General features: G+C 37.9%; 1 protein-coding gene across 1 annotated transcript in view; it reads left to right on the plus strand.

Moving 5' to 3' along the window:
* LOC108248859 (neuronal acetylcholine receptor subunit alpha-6-like) overlaps positions 1-5,878 on the plus strand; it is a 36,312-nt gene that overhangs the window by 6,893 nt on the left and 23,541 nt on the right. The gene's annotated exons all lie outside the window — the stretch shown is intronic.

Here is a 5,878-nt window from a genome sequence, read left to right on the forward strand (position 1 = left end):
GGAACAAAAAGTCATAGCTGAAAAAGCGTTTCATTATTCAATTTTTATTGATGTTAGACGATGATTCGATGCATGTAAAATTAATAAGGTGACGAAACACTCCGGTGGCCCCCCCACCTAGAAAATGAATCCGGCGCCACTGCCATATAGAGAATATGTTTGCCTACATGTGCCAGAACAGATTTTATCTGCAATAAGGATAACTCAAGAAGAGAATCCCAATTGCATGAATTATTTCACTGAATCAAGACTGAATCTGAATCTAGCATTAGAGTAGGCAGGCCACATTGTTGCAACAGCAACCTGTTTGTATGATCTTCAACCATCAGGACTGTTTGTGAATCGGTGCGCAAAAGTGTGTGTGTGTGTAGGGGGGTAGGGGTTGGGGGAAAGGGTATGAGTAGCAGAGACGCAGAGAGACTGTCTGCATATATATATATGCGTACATCCACATGCACATATACATGTATATACACATACACACGTATACATACATAGATACATACACATATGAAAATACATTAAAAATGCAAAAAGTCAAAAATAATAATAAAAGTAAATAATGAACATTACTATATATATATATATATATATATATATATATATATATATATATATATATATATATATAGTAATGATGAATGAAAAGTATTTTTATTACAGTTAACTTGCTGGGCTGATGTGTTGATGTCATCGGCAATAAAACAAAGAAGAGAATCTGAGAAATTCTTCAGAGAACAATACAAATGTGTTCAAAGGGTATGATTTGTGTGTGTGACAGGTGTTTGCCAGTAAAGGTGAAGCTATAAAAAAAACAGCAGGTGTTTGCAGATTAAACAAAGCAGCGCTTTATAGTTTCCTCCCTCGCAGTCCTTTTCGTTGAACATAAATACGAACACAGCACGAACACAGAAGCTCGTATGGTTCCTTGTCAAGACTTCCCCCCGTCATGGTGCTTCGTCTCTGCAAGACTCCCAAAGTGCAGATCTCTTTAGTTACAACTCAGCTTTTGGAACATCTGGTTTTCATCAGTTTTCTGCTTCAGATCGATCAATAAACCTCAGTGCAGTGTTGGGATAATGGACAGATCAGGTAATCTCATTTAGGAAGACTTTTGTTAATACATAGTTCCTACAAGTTTCTGCCAGAAGAGATATTTTGGCCTTGTTGATAGGCAAGCACTAGGCAGCGATGGCTACAGAGCAAACAAAATCCAGGTATTTGCTTACTCTTGACCCGGGAAAGATACACACAGAAGGTCGCTACTGTCGGGAATGAGCTCGACAATTTGCCGCCATCTCTTATGACATTGTTAATTATTTAGTGTACACGAAGCCTAAAAGCACACACATCCCACTGGGACGGACCTTGACAGTATTGCTTCAAATACATTCAATTCCCTTTATGGCGATAAGCTGGGGTCTTGCTACATGCAACAGATAACCTCCATATACGTCTTTGCTGCAGTTGTTGTCCGACAATGTTGGGATTTGGGTTTTTGGTTATCTTTTGTTTCAGTTGGTGTTTATTTTATTCCGTTATCTTGTTAGTTGGTTTTGGTTCTTTCTTTCTTTGTCTCTTGTGTCTGTGTTTGTTTCCTGTCACCATTCATGCCTCCTCAGTCACTCACTCATCTGTTTACCTGCCACGCCCATCTCGACCTGTCAGCAATTATTATCATTCACCTGTTTCTACTTACCTCATTATCCTCTGTGTTTTTTAAAACCCAGTCATTTCCTCCACCACTCCGTCGGATCATTGTTGATTGTTCTTTAGTTCTTGTCCTGTGTTTCCGCTTGTGTTACTGGTTGTAGTTTGTGTTTTTGTTTCGCTGCCCTGCCAGCTCTTTGTTTTTGTTTAAATAAATTAAGTTTTCCATTTGTTACAAAATGAGTCTGCTGTCTGGGTTCGCCTCCGTCCCCGCCGATCCTGACAGACGATCGTGAGCTTAAAAACCCACAATCCACTTCCCAAAAAGGGATTGTACCCGAAGACAATGTCTCAACTTGGAACTCAGGCCCCATCACCTTACAGCACAGGTGGAGCCCAGTTACCTCATTGATAACATATAAAATACAAAAATCATAAAAAACCCTAAATTTCTAAAATGTAAAACTTATAGAAAACCAAGACCCTAAAAAAGAAAGGATAGGAAAAATAAATAATTAAATTAAATTAAATTAAATTAAATTAAATTAAATTTATATTATGTAAGTTGGTATTTTTCTTAAAAAGTATTATCCAGTTAGACTGAGTAAAATCAGTAGGAATCAGTTTAGAATCAAGCTAAACATAGTAAAACTGAGATAAAACAATACAGTATGAGACTCATTAAAATTTGTGAAAGAGTAATTTAACTAAAAGCCAGACTGAACAAGTTAGTCTTGAGTTTACATTTCAAAACATCAAGACTCTCAACTGATCTCAGGTCCTCAGGAAGGTTGTTCCATAGGCGAGGACTGTAATGAAAACATGACACCTCACTGTGGGTTCTAGTTCTAAACTAATCAGATCCCTCAAGTCCAGAGGACATTAGAGATCTCATGAGGTCTCATAAGGTTAAAGCAAAACTGATAATTAGGTGGGGTTAAGACTATAAACAACTTTAAAAACCACTGAAACAACCTTAAAATCCATTTTAAAATGCACAGGAAGCCAATGCAGAGACTTCAAAATAGACGTGATGTTAGCTCTCTTTCTGATTTTTGTCAACATTCATGCAACTGAATTCTAAAGTAGCTGCAAAGGAGATTTACTCAAAGTTATACTCTTCTTAGGAAGCAGAGGAATACAATAATCAATTCTGCAGGTGATAAAGGCGTGAACTAAAGTCTCTGCAATGGACTGAGAAAAAAACAGTCAAACTCCAACAATGTTTTTGAGGAGATAAAATGCAACCTTAATGAGAATTTTTTAAATAAAACATAAAACTTGATATGCAAAGATGACACCAAAGTTTTTAAGTTGGTCTGAACGGCTCATTGCCAGAGCTCTGATTTTCTCTTCATGTTTTTCTCTCTGAAGATCATCACCAATTAATAAAACTTCCGTTTTGTTCTTATTGCGAGGAAAAAAAAATTCCATTCATGATTTATTATCTAAAATACAGCTAAAAGGTTTTCTATCAGTCTTGGTTCATTAGGAGTCGCTGCAACATAAAGCTGTCTGTCACCAGCATAGCCATGGAAATTAATGCAGTGTCTCCTGATGATGTTTTCTAGTGGTAGCAAATATAGTATAAATATGTAGGGTCTAAAATTGATCCCTGTGGAACTCCCAATTCAAGCTTATAATGTTTAGATGATTTACCTTTACCTACAAAGAATTTTCTATCTGTTCAATATGAATAATCAACTTAATCACAGCTCCAGAGATGCAAAGTGAGCTGAGTCTGTCAACAACAATGATATGGTGGACTGCATCAAATGTTGCCCTTAGGTCTAACAAGTACTAGAGTTTGTTTAAATCTTAAAATGGCAGATTTGAAAATAGTCTATATTTATAGCATTGTTTTCTTTCTTGTTTTTGATAGTTTATTTTTTGGTTCTTTAGTTATTTGATTTTGTCACGGTGGTTTAGAGTTTGTGATAACTGTTTTAAGTTTTAATTGGGCCACAGTATTGAGTGCTGATCTTAATTTACTGTTAAAACTTTCAACACTAAAATCAGAGGAGGAGGGTAAAATTTTTTTGATTAACTAAAATACTATATTTATTTATTTATTTATTTATTTTTGGTAATTCTGAATATTGAAGAAACCACTCAAGTGTTTTCTGCATTTTCCTTGACTAGTTCAGCCATTCAAAGTGGATGAATACTGGTACAATATAGTTCAGTTTGCTGGAATTAATTGTTCGAACCGACCAGAAAATACCACTGGAGTTTCATTTTTTGGCTTCCCGAAAGATAAAAAACCTTCCTCAGATTTAGATCCATAGGCTCCAATGTTGGAATTACTATCAGAATTTGTGTTCAGACTACTTCAAAGAAGAGTATCACTCTGACCCTCGTTACTGTCGTGGACTGGCTTCACTTCAGAAATACCGGACCTTTTGCCAGCAGAAGTCCCGATTATTTTTAATTTTAAAAAGGCAAATGGAGTGGAGTACCTACATCTATGATATAAAAGATGTTTGTAGATAATCCATGTACTAAAACTAGATCTAAAATGTTGCATTAGTTGTGAGTAGTCAGAGCCTACCATTCCCGATGGTCTCTGCAAGCTTGAGTTCTGCACAGACAAGCTTATCTTTTCCTGTTCAAAGGTTCTGTCACAGAACTGTCTCCTGGAATGACAAAAATGGATTAAAGTTAGTAAAACCTCTGAAGTAATTTCTTGTTAGATAAATACACACATAAAAATCATCAACATTCATTCATCACATTTCAATAAATTTCACAGTCAAATGAACAAAATTCATCTCTGCATAAATCATGTTTGTTATGAGTCCTAGAAAATGTAAAACCAACCTCCACTGATAAGATGTCTCAAAAGTTTGAATCTTTGGAATGTAAACACATATCCAAAACAAAAACAAGGAGTCATAATAGAATGAACTTTCTACAGAACAGCTGCTGGAAATCTCAATCTAGGTCAGAGGTTGAAAAGAGAGGGGTTCATTCATGCTATAGATTTATATTGTTGTATGTAAAATTAAAGGAGAAGGCAAGGTTTGTTTGAAAGTGTTCAGGAAGCACTCTCCCTCTCCTGCTCCTTTCTTTTCTCCCTATCTCTTTGTCTCTGGCTCCTGATCCCCCCCCCCTCCCCCTCTCTGCCCTGCTCTCTTTCCGGAGCGTCTCTTTTGCATATTCTTCAAAATTTATAAACTATCTGGTCGCTGGTCTCTCAACGCAATTGATCAAATTTTCTTGATGGGAAGACTGGGCAAAGGAGAGCCAGCTTGCCCTGAGGAGACATTTTTTGCTGGATACACAATGGATTCCTGGAGCAGATGGAATATTGTTTAACTGACGACTTTGTCTCTGGAAGATGTGGAAGATCTTTACATATTTGGGTTTTTGATAACAGGATTTCTGCTGTTTGGATTAGGTAGTTACCTGACATATCGTCAAATTCGTTTTATGGGTTCGGCGGTCAACAATCAAACTGTGTGGCTACGGGAGCTGAATCGCAAGTTGGGTGTGATCCTTTTACAGGACCGCAGACTGAATTGCAGTTCTGGGACTCATGACAAATAATATGGGTTACATCTTGGAGGAAGTTGCTCACTCGAATCAGGCGGAATGGACCTGGAATTTGGCTGTTTGGATTCGCCATTGAGAAGTATCAGCAAGACTTTTCAAGGCAGATGGAAAACAAGTCTGCCTGACCCAAAACAATTATTGTTTGTGAATCTGGCTCCCCTGAATGCTGGCCTTGGCTAGCTATCTTCAATTTCTCCCTGGATTTTATGTAAACAAGATGCTCTGCCTCCTGCCTCAGGACATTTGTGGATCTGCTCTGGGCTGGCTGATAAACATTCCATCACATTATCAAAGACAATGGCCTCTGTGACGTGACTCATGGACCTCTCTACAAACACACACACACATACAACATACACACCACACATACTCATTTTCCACTGTCTCTGCTTCATCTTTCTTACTCCACTACCTTCACCTTCACTACTTTAGTTAGTAATTCTTATGTTGGCTGTTTAGCAGGCCTTTTGGTACTATAAGAAAGTCTTTTGTACCGTTAGTTTAGCATTTTTATCCATCCATCCATCCATCCATCCATCCATTGTCTTCCGCTTATCCGGGGTTGGGTCGCGGGGGCAGCAGCCTAAGCAGGGAGACCCAGACTTCCCTCTCCCCAGCCACTTGGGCCAGCTCCTCCGGGGGAATCCCAAGGCGTTCCCAGGCCAACCGAGAA

This window comes from Kryptolebias marmoratus, linkage group LG3, assembly GCF_001649575.2.
Source record: "Kryptolebias marmoratus isolate JLee-2015 linkage group LG3, ASM164957v2, whole genome shotgun sequence".
In the NCBI taxonomy this organism is placed as follows: Eukaryota; Metazoa; Chordata; class Actinopteri; order Cyprinodontiformes; family Rivulidae; genus Kryptolebias; species Kryptolebias marmoratus.